The following is a 23958-nucleotide window of genomic DNA, read 5'->3' as shown; positions in this document are numbered from 1 at the left end:
CTTCGATCAAGTTATTTTGAGTTACTTGATCCCTTGGGGATTTTATCATTTTGTCTAAATTATTTTCCACTAAATCATATGAGATATAAAATGGTAAGGGTACCATATTTGTAAGTTTTCACAAGAAACAAATGCTCATTTTTCCCTTTCTTTTCTCACGAGTACAACGGGTTTGCGGCTCGTGAAGCTGTCTTTCTAAAATACAAGTTTATTGTAGAAGACAGAGTGGGAGAAATTATTCAAGAGCCACAAAGAATGCCACAGAGAATGTTATGTCGCAAGAAACTGGTCTTTCTTGGCTACATGAGACATTTTGTGTAAGACGTTGTTTCTTCAAAACCTAGGAGGTTAAATTCGTCACTTGTTAAAAATGATGAATTCATGCTACTTTTAAGAAAGTAAAGAGCTTATAACTTACAAAAGAAATTGGTTGATTCAAGTTGATTACTTCTAGAAAGTAATGAACATATGACTTACATAAGAGTGTTTAAGTCACAACTCAATACAAGGCTTAGAGCCATGAAAATCCGAAACAAAAGGGCCTGATTAGTGACAAAGGGTTTTGCACTAATAAAGAGATATTTCAAAGCAAGATTGGTTGCAAAGGGTTTTGCACTAATTGAAATGATTAAGTCTATTTGGATCTTCTTAGGGATTGTGTTTCATCATGAGGTTATGAAATACATAGCGAGTGAATCTAAAACCCACTTCTTCAATAGAAGGAATGTATTCAATACATGTCTTGAGTTTAGTAGATTCTTGCAATCCTAAGATAATGTGAAACTTAAGAGAGGGTCTTAAGTAGGACATCAATGAGTTAGAATCAACATTTTGATCATGTGGTAAAACATTTCTCGATAAGTCGAGAAGTTGTGTTTATACATGGAGTTTAGTGGGAGTTACGGAAGTTTTAATTAGTCTTATATGTGGATGACATATTGATCATTGCGAATGATTTAAGACTTTTGGAGTATTATAATACATCTTTAATATACGGATTTATGAAGATAAATCCACGTGATATTAGCGTCAATAAGAAGTCTTATGTTGATAAGATTCATGACCAGTTCAATTAAATTGAACATATTTAATTGGTTTCATTTGCTTCCGCTGCCGAATCGATTAAAAAGAAATGATGTATAACACTTCATATGCTTTGAGCATGATGAGTTGTTTTCAAAAATCGAATTGAAGTAATCTTTACCAAGTAAGCTGTAAAGATTACCCTTAAGTGCTTGCAGAAGCATTAAGGAAGTAAAGCAAAGTGTTTATGATGCAATATTGTGTAAGGGTGTTACACAAGTGACAATTGACAATTGAGATTGCGCATGGTTTCCGACAAAACCATAATCAAAACACATAAGGATGGTTAAGATACCATTGTGGCAATGTTAATTAAGAAGTAGATTTTCTAGAATCGTTCTAGGAAATAAAGAACAATGAGAGATATTTATAACGGAAATTAAGTACACTTGCGATCATGAGATGTGCAAGAAGAATGAGTCCCGCACACTGTGAAAACAGTGGGAGCTATTCTTAGGCTAGAAGGCCTATGTCTTGATTGGATCCCGACACGTACTCAGAAAGTTTTGTGATGCAAAAGTATACATTACAAAGGAAAACGAATATGTAGTAAGGTTGAGTAAGGTACAAGAAATTGATAAAACCTACTAACCAAAGTCTTCTCAAAGGCTAAACATGATGAGTCATGTCATTTCAATTGAATTGAAATGAACAACTACGTACAAGATCAAATTAGATTATAGAACATGAAATAGTAATCAGGCATTGACTATTCATGTGTGATAATCGCATTTGTCGTTCGAGTTTTACTTTAAAACTCTTTTATTATACTTTGTTACATCCAAACGGGTTGTAGAGACAATTGAACCCCGTTAAAGTGAACACGGATTAGCATTGTATTCTCCCATAGTCATTTGTATGAGGTGACGTCTCGAAGTGACTAGAGTGTGATGCGATTGATGGCAAGTTCAAGTGACATACAGTCATGTGAGATGACTAGTCGATCACATAGGCAGATTGTTAGGAACACCTTGTCGGGCCTTATGACCGCTTATAGAGTTCTGGCAATTTATATAGCCTGGTCGTGGCGAGAGCTACTATAGTATTCTAATGAGTCGATTCTTTTGACTAAAGACTATTCACCTAAGATGGCACAGATTTGATTAACTTTGATTTGTGTTACTACGACCTTCGTAAATGGGGTCAAATGGGCATATTTTGGGTTATGATGGCTGTGGCTAGTCGAAGGGAATGAGTGCGATAGGAATTGTCCACCCCCTTTTCAGGGTTAAAACAATATCTCAGGGCCACTCGAGGAGTAATAAACTGGAAATGCGTGGCCACGCTCGGAAGGTATCCGAGTGGATAAATCGTCAAACGGTTATTCTCCGGATCGAGGAAACCACTCTCGATATGATCACTTGCAAATACGACCCGAAAGACACCTTGCATTGAGTGGGAGATAGTAATAGGACAAGAGAATTGGTGACGCACACTTGTCGAGGACAAGTGGGAGATTGTTGGGAAATGTGTCCTCAATAATAGTGCGATCACATGATTTAAATATCATTATTAAATCTCATTTTAAGAATACATGTGGGATGTAATATTTTACAGTCAACTGGTCCACATATATCGGTAATGATTGGCTGACTAGAGTTTGACATTACTGTCGTGCGACGGTGGTGATCAGTTGATCCCCTTAGGTCATACCTATAGGGAAATACTCTTAATTGATTATTTAATTAATCGTATACCGATACGAGTTAATTAAATTGCTTAAAATTGACGGATAATTTTGTGAGTATAATTTACGTATCTCATTGTAAATATGATTAAATGAGACACGGTCTAAGTAATCGAATTATTTTATTACTTAGATGAAATTGTTGTTTTTTAGAAACAAATTGAAACGGAATGAATAAATTATTATAAATACAGAATGTTGTAGTTTATAATTTGGAAACATTTTTGGTACAAGTAATTACGAATTACTAGTCGATTTTGTAAATGACATATTTATGAGTATGTTGATTTTTAATATGTTAAAAATACATTACAAATTCACATGTCAAGTAACATGTCACATATGTCACACTTGACAAATGACAAAATAAAATGGACCTTCCATTTTATCTTGTATAAACCGAAAATTAGGAGTATTAGTGGAATAATTATGTTGATTATTTTATTAAGAGAAAACATAATTATTAAAGTCTAATCTCTAGCCATGCCCACCTATGCTTTTGAGAAGAGCAAAAACAAAAGTATTGGGCATCCTACCCAAGCCAATTTTTCGGCCAACCATACAAGAAAAGAAAAAGAGCTTTTTCTTTTCAAGTCATTCATTCATCATTTTTCTTATATAACATTTTCTAGTGTAAGAAAATGGAGAATCTCTACAATATATGAATTTTCTAGAGAAATAAAATCTCACATATACTCCCTCTTGACCGAGTGTTTCAAGAGCCAAAAATACAATTTATTTTGTATTAATTTTATAGCAAAAACTAATATTATTACTAGATCTAAATAATATTGGTTATTAAGATGTATTCCTTGGGTATATGCTTTTGGGAGGGATTCTACATTTGAATCCTTGTTCTTCCATAAGGAGAGCTCAAGAACAAGTGAGTAGGTGAACTCACTTGTGCCCATAAATCCGAAAACATCCAATGTAAGATGTTGATTTCTTCTCTATATTTTATATTGTTTGCATGCATAAAATCCATATTTAATTTTATGACAAATTAAATTAAATCACATATATGAATATGTATGTATATAGATCTACATTTCCTTCAGCCTCATTCGGACCATTCCAATTAGCCCATAAAAGAACCAAAAACTTACATGCCTCCACACCTCCCGTCCTCCTCAATAATCCATCTACCCAGTCCACAACTTTCGCGCCCAACCAGTCCGTGACAAACTCTTCATCTACCCCCGCAGCTTCCCATATTAGGCGAGCAAAAGGACAGTCCAGAAGTTCGTGTGTCTCATTTTCAATGGAGTCAAGGCATCGTTTACAAGTCGGGTCCGCATCCGTAACTCTTTTCTGCACATTAAGCCCACAAGGTAACACCCCTCTACACGCCCTCCAAATGAAATTCTTAATTTTTGGAGGAAGATGAAGACCCCAAATCTGTGACCAAAGTGCCGGCCTGTCACTAGTCTCACCCCTAGCCCGACTAGCCTCGTGTTGCTCCCGAATGTAATGGTATCCCGACCTCACTGTATAAAACCCATGTTTCGAATGCCTCCACACCAACCTGTCACTCTCATGGGATGAACACAACGTGATTCGAAGAATTTCACGTACCTCAAACTCGTACAAATGTTGGCGAAGAAGCTCCTCATTCCATCGAACCGGGTCAGTCAATAGCCAATCCGCGACAACACTATTATTCATTCCAGAAATGGGCGAAATTAAACGAGGCGTCGACTCCGAAATGGACCACTGGTCTTGCCAAAACCGGACTTTCTTGCCATCCCCAATAAGCCATCGACTCCCACTACGAAAGACCGGGAGGGCTTCCATAAGGCTCCTCCAAATAAAGGACGGGTGATGCCCTATAGACGCCTCCAAAAAATCCCCCGAGGGGTAATATCGAGCAGAGAGTAAACGGGAAACAAGGGATTGAGGCCTCTCATATAACCTCCATAATTGTTTTGTTAACATGGCAAGGTTAAAATGCTCAAATTGTCGGAACCCCAGACCACCATCTTTTTTAGCACAACATAGCTTATCCCACGAGACCCAATAAATCTGCCTTTTCTCCCCGCTATGACCCCACCAAAATCGAGCCAATTCGCCCTCAATCTTAGTACAAAACGAAGACGGGAATTTAAAAAGTCCCATATGATAGGTAGGAATCGATTGGGCAATTGCTTTTATAAGAATTTCTCTACCCGAATATGAGAGCAATTTTCCATTCCACCCCTTTATTTTTTTCCAAATTCTTTCTTTTATGGGATTGAAAGCCATCAGCTTATTACGACCAACAACCGCAGGGAGTCCCAAATACTTACCCGGTATGTCAATAGTCTCTGCATCAAGAATATCACAGACGGAATTGCGATCCGCAACACTTGTACTCGGGCTGAAAAAGAGCTCTGATTTCTGCATATTTAAACGTTGTCCTGAGGCAGCCTGATAAATATCAATAACAGCGTGAATCGTTTCAGCATTTCGCCTATCAGCCCGACATAAAATCAAAGAGTCGTCAGCAAAGAATAAATGCGATATGACAGGGGCAGCTCGACAAATTCGAATGCCATGTAAATTTTTCCGTTCAACCTCCCTTGAAATAAGCCTCGAGAAAACATTAGCACATAAAATAAAGAGGTATGGTGATAGTGGGTCTCCTTGACGAAGTCCCCGTCGGGGTTTAATATAGTCAGACGGCACACCATTCACCAACACAGCCGACCTTACTGTTCGAACACATCTCATAATCATCTCGACCCATCTAGGAGCGAAACCCATCTTGACCATAACCCGCTCCAAAAAGACCCACTCGACTCTGTCATACGCCTTACTCATATCCAACTTTAAAGACATATACCCCTTTAGACCCTGATAATATGACTTAAGGAAATGAAAACTTTCGAAAGCAGTTATCGCATTATCCGAAATAAGACGACCCGGAATGAACGCACTCTGCTCCGCTTCAATTAATCCGTCCAAGAAAACCTTGAGCCTACCCACCAGTACCTTAGAAATTAATTTGTACAGAACATTACAAAGTGAAATTGGTCGGTAATTATTTAACTCCACCGCCTGTTTGATTTTCGGAATAAGTACAATGTGGGTATGGTTCACATTAGTAATGTCCTCCCGCCCATCTAGACAACGTATCACATAGTCCGTGACATCATCCCCTATAATATGCCAAAATTTCTGAAAAAAATTAGCATTAAAACCATCCGGACCCGGCGCCTTACTCGGTTTCATTTGAGAGAGAGCCTGCGTAATTTCCTCTTTTGTGAACGGCTTCAAGAGCTCACTATTAATTGCATCAGTTACACAAGGAACAAGACAACTCAAGGCATCCTCCATTCTAGCTGGATTAGAAGATGTAAATAATTTATCAAAATATTCCATAGTCATTCTCCTCATAGAGTTATCATCAGTAACCCAAGCTCCTTCTTCATCTTTCAGCCGGGTAATATTATTTCGCCTTTTACGATTCGACGCTCGTAAATGGAAAAACCTGGTATTTTTATCACCTTCCATTAAATAATTAACCCGGGATCGTTGACGCCAATAGGTCTCCTCGGCTAACAGCTGCTCATCCAATTTTGTACACATTGCTCGCCTTTCCGCAACAGCCTCATCGTCAAGGAAGCATGAATCCAGGAAGTTCATACGGTTCCGAGTCTCGTCAATTTGCTTTCGAATATCCCCGAACTGAGCCCTACTCCACTCCCCCAACTTTCGCGAACAAACGTCCAGCTTGTGTGTAGCAACATGTCCCCTGTTATGACCCACCGCCTCTGCCCAGGCCCCACGAACAACATCCTCACAATCATCACTCGCAACCCACATATCCTCGAACCGGAACCGCCTTCCCTTCTTCTGATTAGTAGGCAAATACATAGTCAGTTTTATAGGAGCATGATCTGACTTATCAAAGTCAAGATGAAATAAAGAAGTAGCAGGACACGCTTCTATGAAAGACGGTGACACAAGAGCCCTATCAAGCCTCTCATGTATCGCTTCCGAACCACCCCTTCTATTCCACCACGTAAAGGATTCACCCGAGAAGCCCACATCCACCAAACCACAGTCATCCATCGCTTCTCTGAATTCATCCATCACCCTCTGTTCTCTTGGGGCACCCCCACGTTTTTCATGCTCAAATAAAATTTGATTAAAATCCCCTATCATAACCCAAGGAAGATCAGATAGAGGTTTAATATCCCGCATCAACTGCCATGTCCGCCATTTATCATCAATCCCAGCCCACCCATAAACACCAGTCAGTCTCCACTCATGTAAACCGAAAAGCCCCCTAATCGTAACATCCACATAGTGAGCCGTCGAAGAAATAAGCTCCACCTCAATCCCTTCCTTCCATAAAATTGCAACACCAGCGGACCTTCCAACTGAATCAATACCTATTCCCTCATAATCACCACCAAGTCTACTTATTACTCCTGACATCTCTTGACTTCCTAATTTTGTCTCCAATAACACCACCACATCCGCCCTCACCCCCCTAGCAACCCCCTTAACCTAACAACTGTCGGGTCGTTGCCTAATCCCCGACAGTTGTAGCAAAGGAGACTCATGGCTCCCGGCGGAGCTGCATTGTCGCAACCTCCGCCGATAACTCAGGTAAAGATAAAATAGTATCCTGTGCACTACTTCGACCTCCCATACCCCTATCTGCCTCTGAATCCTCTCTCCCTGAACTCACCACAGCGGCCCCATCATCCCCCACCCACTTACTGTTGGACTCATCACTCAAAGTTCGAGCCGAAGACACCCAACCCCCACTCCTTCGTTTTGTGACTGTTTCCTCTTCATTACACAACTCGCTCCTACTTCGTTTCCCGGAAACAATAACACTTCTCTGAGCTAGCCTATCCTCCACCTCCCGAGCAAGGCGCCTCCACTTCCTGGCAGCACTTTCAGATATTCCCAGTTCAGGACCCCCACTTATAGCTGCCTCACTCCCTGCAACTAGTTCAGTTTCCTGAACTTCCCCACAAACATTTCGCTTAATTAAATGCTGTGAGTTGAGTTCCACCGTGGCTTTGGTTTTTGGATTGATAGCTACCGCTTGCAATCTCTGTACCATACTTTCTATAGCCAACACTTCCTCCTCAGTCTTCATTTCTGCAAAAACCAGACTTAAGTCCCGTCCCACCCCCGGATACCCCCTATCATCCACCTCCTTCTTGACGGGCTTCCAAGGAGAAGCTCGAAGCCACGAACCATACTCATGGGTACCCACTTCATAAGGACCATCCTCACAATCCTTTTCTCCGTGACCTAGCTTTCCACAACCATAGCAAAAGAGAGGGAGACGTTCATACTTGACCTGGAAGTTTACCTTTCCCCCACCCCGCATCCGTATAGCCACCGATTTCGTTAGCTTCATACGCACATCATGGAGTATCCTAATACGTATAGCCCTATCAAGCGTTGGATACTCAGATGTATCCTTTCTTACAAACACTCCAATCTGATTGCCCAACCTTCGACAATTTTCATCCAAACCCCTCCCCTCAAGCGGTAAATCATAGACCCGTACCCAGAAAGGTACAAAGGACAGTGGAACATCCCAGAGGTTCCCATTAGTCCTGGGATCATTAAGGCACCAGACATAGGAATCGAAATGCCACGGCTGACCCTCAAGCACCCGTTCCTTGTCTTTTAACTCTTTGAAATAAAACATAAATGTTTTTGTAGTAGCATCAAGAATATTACCTCGCACTGCATTACGCGTACTCCAGAGTTTGCACATCGTCTCAATCGTTGCTTTGATATTCACAGACTTTGTGCTCCACAGTCGACCAATTAAAGCAAATTTGGAAGAATGAACTTCCTCCCTGTCTTCACCAACATCCCATTCAAACACGCTATTGTCATCTGCTTCTTCATCCCTACTAACCCCCACATTCGCCATGACTCCCAGTCCGAAATCAGGTGATAAAGAGGAAATTTAGACCCCGAGATGAGGACGAAAACACAAGAGAAACTGACAAAATAACCGCCCAGAGGGAACCCAAGAGGGACAGTTTTTTAATACAATTTTTATTTACTCTCTGTTTTTCTTCTATAATCTTCTGCTTTACTATTAAGCTTGAGCTTCTATTAATGATGCCTCCTTACCTCTGTGTTTCTGTTGTTGCTTATATTCATCTGGCACCATTTCACATGGTATCAGAACATAACACTGACAGCCAAACACTCTAAGCTCAATATTTCATAAGGTGATTTCCAGCCAAGAATAAAGGTAAGGAGTTTATTTATAATATGAGTAGCAGTAAGTAAAACCACTCAAAATTTCTTAGGAAAATTAGCATGCAACAACACGGCTCTAGCTGTCTCAACCAAATGTCTATACTTTATCGCTACTCTCCCATTTATTTTCTCTCTAATGTGAGGACAATCTATGTTGATAGGCTTTGTTCTCTCGTGAAAACCAGGGTTTCTCTGTACAGTTCATGTGAAATCTCATCACATCTCGCTGATCTAATGACTAAGCCACTAAGTCAGCAACTCGAAGATGAGATATGAACATCAGCAGCAGCCAGGTATGAGCAGAAATATCAGCACACCATTGTATAATATCAAGATGCAACCACCACCTCCACCCTAGATATTTTGGTAGAAGCTTCTAGAACCTTCCAGTTGTAACAAACTCTTCTAACAGCTGTAATAAACTCTCACCAACTGTAACAAACTTTGACCAGTTAGCTAGGATTAGTCAGTTTGTATATAAGCTTACGCCCGTACTGTTTTTCATAACTTAATTTTAATACAATACAATTTCTATTTACTCTCTGTTTTTCCTCTATAATTCTTCTGCTTTACTGTTAAATTTGAGCTTCCATTAATGGCGTCTCCTTGCTTCTGTGTTGCTATTGTTGCTTATATTCATCTGGCACCATTTCACAGTAATGTAGGTTATATTCATGCGATTTTACAAAATGGACAATCTGCCTGGATTAAAAGTTTAGGAGGATTGAATTCTTTAGCGATAATCAGGCCTGTTCTAAGGGCCTTTAATTTAGCATGAGTGCATGTAATCACTCCCAACTTCTCAGCAAAAGCTCGTAGGAACTTCCATGCATCGTCTCCGACAACACTACCTTCTGCTCTAGCCAGGACCGAATTACCCCTTGAAGCACCGTAATGTTCAATACTAACCAAGGGTGTAGCTACCTTAGGGCCAGACTGGGCCATGGCCCGGGTAGGTATATAATTAATTTTGTTAATAAGTAAGAGTAATTGTCGTAGTAACCTAATGGTGAAGTTCTTAGCCTACTACCTTTGCAACCCAGGTTCGATTCCTCTTGTAAGCAACTTTCTTTTTTGTTAATTTTTTGCTCAACATTTTATACACATTCTTACTCATTGGACTTTTGACCGCTTATTCGTTGTTTGGGCCTTTAGTTTTTTTTTTTTTGTATCTCTTTTATCTATTGTCATTTAACTAATGACCTAACAACAAACATGCTTATAATCTTTCATAATATTTAGTTGAATATTCAAAACGACGACAAAATATATTTCAGCACACATTTTTACTCGTTGGACTTTTGACCGCTTATTCGTTGTTTGGGCCTTTAGTTTTTTTTTTTGTATCTCTTTTATCTATTGTCATTTAACTAATGACCTAACAACAAACATGCTTATAATTTTTCATAATATTTAGTTGAATATTCAAAACGATGACAAAATATATTTCAGCACACATTTTTACTCGTTGTTTAAGCGTTTAATGCTAACTCTTTCATTGCATGTGTAGATTTTTTTTTGTTTGGAAAATCATTAATACTATTAAAGCAAAAGCAAATATACCAATATAAGGCGACGTGTCAAGCTGGCATGAATCCACCGTATACGATACACACGTATATACATATAGATATGTACATAATACGGAGCAGATACAAAATTAATGACTCAATTAACTACCCACTACCTCATTATCATAAACTCCCCGAATTAACTACCCACTATCCACTATTCATTTTCTAAATAAACTCACCTCTTTTCCGGTCAAAATTAAGATATCACATCCCTATTTCATTTTTACTTGCACATGAATGATTGTCATCGTTGTTGTTGCTTGATTGCTAAACAGATTGATCGATGTGCTTGATAGTTGTATCAAATCCCTTGCGGAGGCTCGACCGCCAAGACTACCATTCGTCAAAGACGAACCTCATTGTTACTTAACTTGGGCAGTGTTTATGGTGGATCTATCTATTCCACCCTTTCATTGATTTCATTATCCAATAGGTAAAGTTATACTTCTGATCTTAACTTTTGCTCTACTTATTGTTTAAATTCCTTTGTAACCATTTTTTTTAAAAGCAAACGTTTTTATTTTATTTTAATTAAAGTATAATTAATACTGTCTTAGGGAAATGGTGCCAATTTTGTAGACTTAATTTGTAAACTAATCACAATCTGTTGTTAAAATTTTTTGTTTGATTTCTTTTGTTTCACTAGGGAGATACTAGCTAGCAGGCTGGTCAGTAAATCCTACTTACTACGGGTTTCAGTCCACTTTTTAATACTAGTACATTGAGCCTCTGAGGGGGGAGGCAAATTGATACGTTTTTGTTTGATTACTTTTGTGATAGCAGAATATTTTTAGCCGTTATAAGCACGAGATCAACGATGAATCATGGGTTAATTGTATATGGAAACAAGGAAGCACAAGTGAGCATGGTAAGTTTATCGGTCATTGATTATCTTTGCAGCAATGTCATATCATTATTATTTTCCACAAGTATGGCATGTTCGTTCTGTTTATTTTTGCAATTGAATATAAATACTCAAATAAGGTTAGCAACTTAATTTGCTTAATGATCAATTACATTTGTTTGCCTGTTTTGAGTCAACTCTTGACACGCCTAAAACGTCGCAATAAAAGACGGCCAAATTAACAATTTATAACCACAATACGTACTAATTAATACTAATTCTAAACTAGTAAAGTAGTAAGCTAGGGATCGAACCCAAGAGAAGATGAGTTTTGCAATAGTGAAATTAAAAGAGCAATTAGAACAATTGTGACAAAGTAACAACAAATATGTAAAAAAAGGGGGGGTATTTGGTTGAGTTTTCAAGGACAATTAAAGGAAATTCAAACAAGAGTAAGGAACAAGTAATCAAACAAGTGAGTTTTAGGATTAAAATTAATCAATTTGAGAGAGACTTAATCCGACCCAAAGTTAGGCACTTTAGTTGATAAAACCACTCAATCAATCCTTCTAATTAATATTATTGTCCTATTAGTGAGATTAAATCTCCAAATTCCCTTAATTAGAAGTCAATCACAAGGAAATCACACTTAATAATTGACCCAAATTATCAACTCCTCTAGTGGAAATCACACACATAGATTAATTAACAAGAAGATGAAGCAATAGGAATCTAATAGGTGTAATTACTCGCAATGAAATCACAATTAATGAGCAATCACAACTTAATCTCTCTAATGTTGATTAAACCAAGAAGAAATCACATTCATTAGTCTAATAACAAGTTGTTGCAACATGGGATTACAAGGAAATCACACTTAATAAACCCAACAACATATAAATTAAGGAACTTGGAAAGATTATGTAACAAGGAAATCACACTTAATCACAATAATCTAACAAGGATTCTAAATCTAAGCAATTAAACACAAGAGATTAAGAACAATAATAATAATTAGAGAAAGATTAAGGAGTCTTACAACCAAAGATTAAGCCTTTGAGTCGGGTTAAGAAAGGGAGATTAGTTCTCCATGCTTAGATCTAAACCCAATTCAAAAAGATGAAAATATTCCCAAATTACAACTTGATTAATTAAAAGTGGCATAAGATAGTGAATCCCTAATGCATTCACCTATATATAGTCCTAGGTTAAAGAGGAAATGATGGGCTTAAGTTGGATGGAAGCCCGTAATCAAAACGCATAATACCCAGGTAAGGCGCACGGTGCGCCTTATAGCATAGGGAGGACTGGGCGCACCGTGCGCTGGACTGAATTTTCCAAAAAGTCATATCTCTCTCTTTACTTGGCCAAATGAGGTGATGCGTGTCTTTTATATAAGGTTTTCACCTCATTTTTACACGCATTTCTGTGCTTTTTATGTAGCATCTGGCTACAAATATCCCCGAATATTCTACTTTGGTCCGTTATTTGTAATTTGGAGGAATTGACCGAAGAGGAGCTAAATCGAGCCTTAATTGTCCCAATTGTATGCATTCATGGAAAATAAGGAGCCGGAGCTTGGAAATCTAATACTTGGAAGACGCATGAGCTGAATTTAGGAAGCAATTCAAGTCCTAACGTGCCTATATAGCTCGATCGAGTGGTTAATTGCTCGATCGAATGCTTTATATACTCAAGATTGATCGATCGAGCAGTTTAAGGGGTCGATCGAGGAGTCTTTACAAGAGGTGCTCGATCGAGTGGTCTGTTCTCACTCGATCGAGTGATTTGGTGATGATATTGCTCGATCGAGTAGATTGTTCCTACTCGATCGAGGGGTTTCGTGTGCTTTAGCTGATTTCCGCCTAATCATATTATGAGCTTTTGTAATTAGTCCATAGGTTAGGTTTTAGGATGGATTTCTAGTATAAGACTGAAGGAGTGAACTATGTTACCTTCTTCTTCCACACACGTTAGTTTGACGCTGCTTTTGTCACTGTTCTTGGATTTTGCCCCTCTTTTACTTTTGCCTCGGATTTGGGATACGATTGGTATTTTCGCTCTACTGTTATTCTTAATTTCACTATTGCTTTTAATTCTTCCCCTCTTCTAAATTGTTATCATCGCTTCAATTGAATTGTTGTCAGTTTTATCATTATGTCTAGTTTTAATTATCTGTTCGTTGTTATTGATAATTCAATGGTTATGAGTAGCTAATTTTCTTATGCTAAGACTATAGGGGACCCGTAATATGAAGGGAGAGTAATCGATTCATTAGGTTAATGCTTGTCATCTAGTCTTTGTTGGTTAAATGCTACAATTAATGTATCTTTCTAATTGAGTCGACGCAATTAGACCTATAATTCCTAGTGATCCTTGACCTGGACCGAAAGGTTGGAAAAGGTAGACTAGTAGCGAACAATAGAGTATTGCAGTGAGGACGAAAGTTAAGCTGTTTACACTTTAGGGTGAATTAAGGACCGAAAGGTGACGTTCGCTACCCCTTAGACCGTATTTGCATCGACCTGAGACCTAGATTACTCGACCGGATGATTATGGTGAACCGTTTGTCTTAGCTATTCTTCTCTATCTGTTATTTCCTTCCTTTTATTTTCTTTCCCTTATTCTCTTTAGTTTAGAAATCACATTTATAAACCCCCAAATTGGTTACCTTGACGAACTTAGATTTAGCCGACAATTTCCTACCTCTCTGTGGATTCGACCCGACTTCCCTAGCTATATTAGTTAAAGCCAGTTGGTTATTTTTGACAAGTACGTGACAGACCTGTCATGAGGCGTGTGACCTATTGTTGGAAAGCTAAAAACATAAGCTTTCACCTCCACTTGGCCTTGCCTCGATACGAGCTCTAGAACCTAAGGTATACTCATTTTAAGTCGATCCTTGTGCAAACGAAGCTTCAAATCTTCAATTGCTTCATCCTTTCACTTCTTCATAGCTAGTCTTCCTTCTTGCTTGTAGATGTTTGTATCATGGTAGACTTCAATGCATGTCTTTGCTTCCGGTCATTGCTCAAAACTCCATTATTTTAGTGACGTAAATCATATAAAACCGCATCCCAATGTCGCTTTATTGTACTTAAAATATGCTAAATAGATAGTATAAATACGAGCCTATCAAATACCCCACAATTGAGCCTTTGATCGTCCCGAGCAAACTATTATAGAACCAATCAATCAACAAAAGGCTCACAAAATAAGTATGGGTAAGCTCAATCGATCCATCCCTCTTCTCTCACACCTCATCCTACTTATCTCACCCTCATCACATTATCAACATGGTCACTATTCCGTTACAACATCATCACAAAAGTAAGTGACCCAAATCCTCCAATCAAGAGTCGCTCTTCACTCACACTCCCTCCTTGTGTCTTCCCGCATCTAAGATGATCCTAATTTCAACCAATTCAATCTCATTTTCACAATCCAATAACATAACATCCTCCTTATTTCTCCCCCTTATCACTCAATCCATTTGAAACACAAGGTTATCTAGCATCAAACACCTCCAAACTCAATAATTAGACAACCTCAAAATCCTCCAAAAATACTTCAACACAATCCATGACAAATCATACAACAACAACAACAATATCATCCAAACAACTCAAACACCAAATGCACCAAGTGCTAGTCATAAGATAGGCCTCCAATTCCCCCTCCTAGCCTTGACACACTTCTAACCTACCCTTCCAACCTTCTTTGACCCCTCCTTTTATGTCACCAACACATGTAGGAAATAGTAAAATTATGTGACAAGACTTAAGAGTTTCAATCATTTTTCATTTTGCCTAAATCTCTCATTTTGCCTAAACCGCCTGCCCTTACGGGTTTTCGGTTTAGCATTTTCCTCACTCTATCTCACGTGTCTCGCACTCATTTTTTTCATTTTGGCCGGAGTGCCCTTTCGGGTTTTCACTCCGACCTCGGCCACTTTCCCATTTTTGCCTAGGATGCCCTTTCGGGTTTTCATCCTAGCCGGGTTTTTCTTTTCTTTCTTTTTCTCTTTTTTTTTTCTTTTGTTTTTTTTTTTTTGCAATGCATGGGATAAATATAATACAAGATATTACCAATTCATGTCCACCCCACACTTTGTTTTTCACTTTGTCCCCAAAGTGAAGGTGAACATCACAATCAATCCTCAATGAAATGGCTTGAGGCACCGTCATTCTCTTCAAATTAGAGCAAGTTCAACTCCATCTCACAAGCTCACTAACTTACACCACCAACACCCTCGACTCTCAATGATGATCTCAAAGATTTACACCTTACATCCTCCTCTTCATCTACTTTACTTGGTATTATCATGGTGTACCAAGCACAAAATCATGGGCAAAATGAATCATCTCAATTGTCCATCAATGATACCTCAACATACTCCACCATTTTCTGAACAAAACTCCTCCACACTTGAACTTTTGATTGCTTACATTTCATTGATTGATTCGTGGGAGTGAAAGTGGCTATTTTTTTCTAAGTGATGGCGCATGATTGAGGTAGTGAAAGGGAAATATGGTGTTTAAACAATTAAACAATGAGGAGTGGTGATGTATGTAGTGATTGTGTCAAAAAGTGAGCTTAGGAATAAAGGGGCACAAGGGTAGCTTGAATGGGCTTGAGAAGGAGCATTGGTGGAATTGTCAAGCATGATAACTTTTACTCTCAAGCAAGGACTTATCAAAAGATTTTAATGAATCACTTGCACCACTTCACAAGCACCTTGTGTGCACTACTCAAGAACTTGAGTTTCACACACAAGTAACAACTCATAATCCAATATTAGGAAAAGACAATAATAAAAACATTAAAGAAGGGAGTACGGGTTGCCTCCCGTAAAGCGCTTTTGGTTTCCGTCGTTTGCTCGACGCCTTTTCAAGCTTCATCTTCTATCAATGGTCAAGAGCGGAGCAACTCAATGCTCGTAGTAACCTATCAAACATGTTAGCCCACAAACAAGAAAAGTGACAATAATAGAAAGTCAAGACATACCAAGCATTCACGATGAGAACATATGCATATGACAAGTGATTCATTGAAGCATGTTCGAAAAACAATGCAATGTCACGATAAGACTTCTTGAAAGAAGGGTTAGACTTGGTAAAAACCAAGTAATAGTGAAAGGACACAAGAGGTTCTTTAGGAATTAGAATGGGTGGCTCTCTCATGTAAACTAGGGGAGGTTCCTCTTTGTGCGGCAAAAGTTCAACAATCATCATGTTCTTTACCCTCTTAACATTCTCTTTAAAATTCATACTCACTAACTTCTTAGCCAAAGAAGGGTCACAACCAACATCCTCAAGGACCACAACATTTTCGTTTTCTTCCAATTCCTCCGTGGGTGGATTCAAACGCCTTTGCGGTTGGCGAACGGGTTTGGTTTCTTCCTCCTCTAGATAAACATACTTCAAGTGACTTGGCAAGGGCTTTAACTTAACAATAGGAGCCTTCACTATTGAGGGAATAGGTCTCTCATTTGGTAACTCTTCCAACAAAGAGGAAGAAATGAAACAAAAATCATGGACATGGGTCTGAGCGCACGGTGCGCCCTGGTGGACTGGGTTGGGCGCACGGTGCGCCTGGTCTGCTGCCCTGTTTCTTGTTTCGATTTCTCCCCATTCTTCCATGAATAGGGTTCCTTCCAAGTCTTGAATAGTTTTCTGCAAATTACAAGACAAAGCATACCCAATATCCTCTCCAACCAAACCATTAGTTAAAGCAACATCTAATGTGTCAATTTTACACAATTCATACACGGTTTGAACAATTGGTTCGAAAATCTCAAGAAAACACAAAGAGGAGGTCTCGGTTGGGTATTTCATTGCTTCATGCATGTTATACTCAATATTTTCCCCTTCAAATTCCATAGTAAGGCGACCACTAGACACATCTATCTTAGTGTTGGAAGTCCTCATGAAAGGCCTTCCCAACAAAATGGGAGTGGAGCCTTTCTCGGGTTCCATCTCAATCACATAAAAATCGGCGGGGAAAAGCATATCCCCCACCTTGACCAAGACATCCTCAACAATTCCCTTAGGGCAGATATTAGACTTATCGGCCAAAGAGATGACCGTACGAGTCGGTTTCAAGGGTCCTAACTTAAGGGATTCATAAAGGTAAGTGGGCAAAACATTAATAGAAGCACCTAAATCAAGCATAGCATGTTGACAATCCAAGTCACCAATTTTGCAAGGAATGGTGAACATGCCCGGATCACTACATTTTCGTGGCAAACGTTTTTGAAACATAGCCGAGACATGTTCACTAGCCCTCACTTTTTTCATACTCTTAGCTTTGTTGATTCTCTTAGTTGTGCACAATTCCTTCAAAAATTTAGCATGTTTTGGTACACTACTAAGAAGGTCAAGTAGAGGGATGTTTACCTCCACCTTCCGAAAAATTTCATAGAGGCTTGAGGTCCTCTTATCAATGACCCTTGTGTTATTCAAAGCACTTGGAAATGGAGCTTGTGGCTCATATTCCGGAAGTGGTTCATTAACCCGCACTTGCTTGGGTGTAGATGTTTCTCCATGTTCCACTATCACCTCAATTTCATCTTCAATCACATCTTCCACTTCATGAATAATTGGAGGTGGTCTTGATTTCTTAGGAGCCTTGGGTGCCTCTACCAATTCTCTACCATTCCTCAAAGACACCGCTTTTGCTTGTTCTTTGGTGGGTGGAGGAATTGTGTGAGAAGGTAGGCTCCCTCCTTGAGTAGTTTGTGAAGTGAGTGTGTTGAGAATTTGACCAACTTGGGTCTCAAGATTACTAATTCTAGAGTCGGTAAGCCGATTTAGTTGAAGCATGGTGGTTTGGAATTCCTTGGTATTGTTTAGCAAGGCTTGGCTTTCTTTTTGAATTGCCACTTGATTCATGGCAAGTGCCTTCATCATCTCTTCCAAGGAATTTTGTGATTGGCTTTGATTTTGGTTTGGCTTTTGAAATGAGGAATTTGAGGATCCCTTTTGGTTTTGATTTTGGTTTCCCCCCAACCAATATTTGGATGAGATTTTCACCCTTCATTGTAAGTGTTGGAGTAGGGGTCAAACTTCCTAAACCCAATAGCCTTCACCGCTTTAATTGTCTCCTCCGTTTGCAAAGATGGACACCCATCGGTGGGATGAGTTGGGTCATTACAAAGACCACAAAATTTCACATGAGAAGCACTCCCGCTTCCTTTTGTAAGTTCCTTGACCAAATTGGTAAGAAAATCAACTTTCTCCTCCATATGGTTGGAGCCTTGCCTTGAAGAAGATGTCCCACTTGTCTTCCTAATTCTCCTCCCAAAATTCCTAGAGCTTCATACCAATCTTTCAATCAACTCATTTGCTTCTTGGACCGACATATATTCAATCCCTCCTTGGGTAGCGGCTTTAATCATCCTAGCATCATCCTCAAGTAGACCACCACAAAAGTTCAAGAGAAGGTCGTGGTTGGTATACCCATGGTATGGGCAACTAGCAAGAAGTTGTTCAAACCTCTCCCAATACTCATACAAGTTCTCCCCATCCATTTGTTCAACATTACTTATTTCTTTGATTCTAAGTGGTGATGCTCCCGGTAGGAAGATAATAAAGCCAATCGTTTGCCGCGTCCTTGAGTGAAAAAGGGAAGGCCCTTAGTTGAAGTTGCTCATCGGTAACCCCATTAGGCTTCATGCTTGAGCAAACCACATGAAATTTGTTTAGATGCTTGTTAGGATCTTCCGTGCTAAGTCCATGGAATTGGGGCAATTGGTGAATGAGCCCGGACTTTAGTTCAAAGGTGGCATTTTCCGCCAAGGTCGAAAAGGAGATACACAAGGGCACTTGTGTGAGATCCGGGGCGGTAAGTTCTTTAATGGTTCTAGGCCTTGGTGGGTTCTCTCTCTCACCATGCCCGTTTGGTTGTTCGTCCTCATGATCACCCATGATGATTTGAATGGGTATGGGTTCGGGTTCAAAGGAAAGGGTGTTCTCTTCCTCTTGGTCTTGTTGAGTAACGGGGTTAACTTCTTCAATAACCGGGGTGTCTCTTCTAATACCTCCTATCCAAGCAAGTGATCTTTGAATTTCCGGATTGAATGGAAAAAGTGGTTCAATTGAATTCCTAGTATTGACCATAAACAACTCTACACAAGAGCACACAATCAAAAAGTTCACACAAGTGATGAAAAAGACACTATCAACAAGAAACAAAGATTAACTAACACAACTATCCTAAAACAACAATAAAAACACTAGCAAAACCGTTACCTTCCCCGGCAACGGCGCCAAAATTTGACACACCTAAAACGTCGCAATAAAAGACGGTCAAATTAACAATTTATAACCACAATACGTACTAATTAATACTAATTCTAAACTAGTAAAGTAGTAAGCAAGGGATCGAACCCAAGAGAAGATGGGTTTTTCAATAGTGAAATTAAAAGAGCAATTAGAACAATTGTGACAAAGTAACAACAAATATGTAAAAAAAGGGGGGGTATTTGGTTGAGTTTTCAAGGACAATTAAAGGAAATTCAAACAAGAGTAAGCAACAAGTAATCAAACAAGTGAGTTTTAGGATGGAAATAAATCAATTTGAGAGAGACTTAATCCGACCCAAAGTTAGGCACTTTAGTTGATAAAACCACTCAATCAATCCTTCTAATTAATATTATTGTCCTATTAGTGAGATTAAATCTCCAAATTCCCTTAATTAGAAGTCAATCACAAGGAAATCACACTTAATAATTGACCCAACTTATCAACTCCTCTAGTGGAAATCACACACATAGATTAATTAACAAGAATATGAAGCAATAGGAATCTAATAGGTGTAATTACTCACAATGAAATCACAATTAATGAGCAATCACAACTTAATCTCTCTAATGTTGATTAAACCAAGAAGAAATCACATTCATTAGTCTAATAACAAGTTGTTGCAACATGGGATTACAAGGAAATCACACTTAATAAACCCAACAACATATAAATTAAGGAACTTAGAAAGATTATGTAACAAGGAAATCACACTTAATCACAATAATCTAACAAGGATTCTAAATCTAAGCAATTAAACATAAGAAATTAAGAACAATAATAATAATAATTAAGGAAAGATTAAGGAGTCTTACAACCAAAGATTAAGCCTTTGAGTCGGATTAAGAAAGGGAGATTAGTTTTCCATGCTTAGATCTAAACCCAATTCAAAAAGATGAAAATATTCCCAAATTACAACTTGATTAATTAAAAGTGGCATAAGATAGTGAATCCCTAATGCATTCACCTATATATAGTCCTAGGTTAAAGAGGAAATGATGGGCTTAAGTTGGATGGAAGCCCGTAATCAAAACGCATAATACCCAGGTAAGGCGCACGGTGCGCCCTATAGCATAGGGAGGGGCGCACGGTGCGCCTAGTGCGCTGGACTGCATTTTCCAAAAAGTCATATCTCTCTCTTTACTTGGCCAAATGAGGCGTGTGACCTATTGTTGGAAAGCTAAAGACATAAGCTTTCACCTCCACTTGGCCTTGCATCGATACGAGCTCTAGAACTCAAGATATACTCATTTGAAGTCGATCCTTGTGCAAACGAAGCTTCAAATCTTCAATTGCTTCATCCTTTCACTTCTTCATAGCTAGTATTCCTTCTTGCTTGTATCACGGTAGACTTCAAGACATGTCTTTGCTTCCGGTCATCGCTCAAAACTCCATTATTACCCCGACACTCGAAAAACGGCAATAGTGACGTAAATCATATAAAACCGCATCCCAATGTCGCTTTATTGTACTTAAAATATGCTAAATAGATAGTAGAAATACGAGCCTATCAACTCTGTAGTAGTTTTTCTACATTGCTAAGTTAAAAATTCTACTCTATCAAGGATTTTATGAGAATTAGAATGGCGAGTTAGGCAAAACTATAATGAATTAAAGTCTCGATCTGATTGTAATTGTAATTTGCTCAAGGTTTTTCTCTTCTTCAGACATAAAAGTCAAAACCTTCATGAAGTTGTTACTAAAGAAACACGTACATTTTGCTTAGCTATGTGTCTGTTAAAATTAGCCATACGCCCATATCCTATAGTTTTGAAGTTTCATAACCAACAAATCCAAATTTCCAAGCTTTTAGGCACTTTATCGTCTTACAATTAACTGCTATCATCTAGGATTTTACTGCCATGGGCAGTGCCGATGCCGCTGCTGACACACGCAAAAACAATGTTTTAATGAATTTGATCATTGAACAAGGCTTTCAGGTAAGAAAAGCAAAGGTAGGAGTGAGACGGACGGACGTATTTTTGTTGATGCTAAAGGTTGGATAAAACATGTACGTGTGAGTATTTTTCATCAGTTTGGAGCCTTGGGTCTCAACAGAGTTGCATAAAGAAACCATAATCTCATCTCTTTTAAACGGGCTAATACCATAAATTCAGTTTATGGTAGTACGAGCACTGACAAAATTTTGTTTCAGTTTATGGCAGTAGTGACTAGGAGGACCGACAAAATTCAATTTCCCTGATTTTCATCTTCTAAGATAATAATCTGACACTCACTCTAAAATATTTTACTATCACCCTGCTTCCCGTAAAGAAAATAAAAATGACTCATAATTGTTAGAGCCCTTTGTAGTGACACACAAGTTGATGAAGGAATCGATCATATGTGCATTGCTTTTTCAGTGGTGTTTCCTCTCTTGATTTATTTCCTCATATTTAAAGTACTAATTTATTAATTTTCCAACTATATCTTTGAATTTTCATTTTGATTGTTAGATTTAACAGAAAATATGTTGATAGTCTTCATTGAGTTGGGTTTGTGATATATTTTATAATATCATATGATTTTGGAATAGACGGGAGAGCTTATTGTTGTAGTGTTAGAAAGTGAAGCGATAAAGTGAGCACCAAGTAGTGAACATGTTGTCTTCATCTTCTCATCTAATCACTCATATTACAAAATATAGTATGTGAAAATGTTGGTATAAATCGTAGTTCAGGTGAGATTAGTAGTGTATCTTAGAATCTATTGGGCATTTGGGCTGAAAACCATCATGTTTTGGGGAACGTTTGTAATTTTATCTTTATTAATGGATTTGAGTTGTAGTAGTTTTTCTGATATTACCTAGCTAGCAAAGGTTAATGGATTGATAAGTATATTCTTTCCAAGTCAGTTATGAGGACTAATGATATTATCATGACTGATAATGGTCTCTTTTTCACTCAAGATTTGGGTATTAATTTTCTCATTTTTGTATTTCTCGAGCTAAGGGAACTCATTAGATGGAAGAGCATAAATCATAACTTTCGATAAATTGGTTATTGTTGCTGAGCAAACATACTTTGTAATTCAATTATATGGTGGCGACTTTCTTAAGCAGGATGTCGGTGATTGGAGCATGGATCCAATGATGTCAACAAGCTAGAAAAAGAACAATTGGCTATGAAGCTTTTTGTTCAATGATATGTAATCATATTAACAAAATATTAACATAGTTCAAATTTATTATCAAGGGATTTTTATATGAGATTGTCTTACGACCATCTTTTTATCTCGAGACCTCTCACACAAAAGTAGTTTGTTTTTATTTTGCTAAAGAAAAAAGACAATATAATAAAATATAACAATTTTACACTATTACTAACATTTAGGGTGTGTATATCAAGTACGGAGTAAGCAAGAAAGAGGATCAATCTCAATTTCAAAGGCGCGGGATGCAGATGCTACAGTCAAACAAGGCCTTTATATTACTGTCAAGCAAGCTTTGTATGATCATGTAGTGTATAACTAATGTCTAACTCCTTTGATCCATCAAGGGCTTTTTACCATCGTTTTATTTTTGTTTTATTTTCTATCTTGATAGGGCAAGTACACTTTAGTCTTTAACTTCTAAAGTAGTATTTATTTTATCTTCTTTGCAATGAACTATTTATGTACACAAATTCTTCTTTTACGGCGGATATGTCCGTCGTAAGCTTAAGACAAGTGAAGTAGTTAGAATAAGACAAAAGCAGAATATAACGGAGAAACTACATATTTGTCTTATATGCACAAGAGGATATTACTGTCATATTTCGTTTTCAACGGTTTCCGTTGTAATTACACTCCATTTGATAACTTTAGTAGTCAATGAAAAAGTACGGCTATATAATTCATTAGAAAAAGGCATGATAGTTACTTTTTTTATCCCTAACGGGATTATTAATTACGCGTTGGGTTTATTGGAAACATTTCCCATTAAGTGATCTATATGAATCATTAATCTTCCTTTCCTGGAGTTTTTACATTATTCATATGATTCCATATTTTAAAAACCAAAAAAATAATTTAAGTGCAATAACTGCACCAAGTGCTATTTTTACCCAAGGGTTTGCTACTTCAAGCCTTTTAACGGAAATGCACCAATCTTCAATATTAGTACCCGCTCTTCAATCCCATTGGTTAATGATGCACGTAAGTATGATGGTACTAGGTTATGCCGCTCTTTTATGCGGATCATTGTTATCAGTAGCACTTCTAATCATTCTATTTCAAAAAGCTATAATAACCCTTTTT

General features: G+C 38.2%; 1 long non-coding RNA gene across 4 annotated transcripts; it reads left to right on the top strand.

Moving 5' to 3' along the window:
• The first annotated feature begins 10693 nt into the window (after positions 1-10693).
• On the top strand, positions 10694-23448 carry LOC141633475 (uncharacterized). Of its 4 annotated transcripts, none has more exons than XR_012538239.1 (3): positions 10694-11008; positions 11359-11443; positions 23055-23448. It is a non-coding gene; the product is annotated as an uncharacterized LOC141633475 (long non-coding RNA). The 4 variants fall into 4 exon arrangements; XR_012538238.1 differs by lacking the exon at positions 23055-23448 and adding an exon at positions 22784-23038; XR_012538241.1 differs by lacking the exon at positions 23055-23448 and adding an exon at positions 21573-22773.
• Positions 23449-23958: the final 510 nt, after the last annotated feature.

This window comes from Silene latifolia, chromosome Y, assembly GCF_048544455.1.
Source record: "Silene latifolia isolate original U9 population chromosome Y, ASM4854445v1, whole genome shotgun sequence".
NCBI lineage: Eukaryota > Viridiplantae > Streptophyta > Magnoliopsida > Caryophyllales > Caryophyllaceae > Silene > Silene latifolia.
The sequence above is the reverse complement of the archived record's forward strand: the minus strand, read 5'-3'. Positions and strand labels throughout refer to the sequence as shown.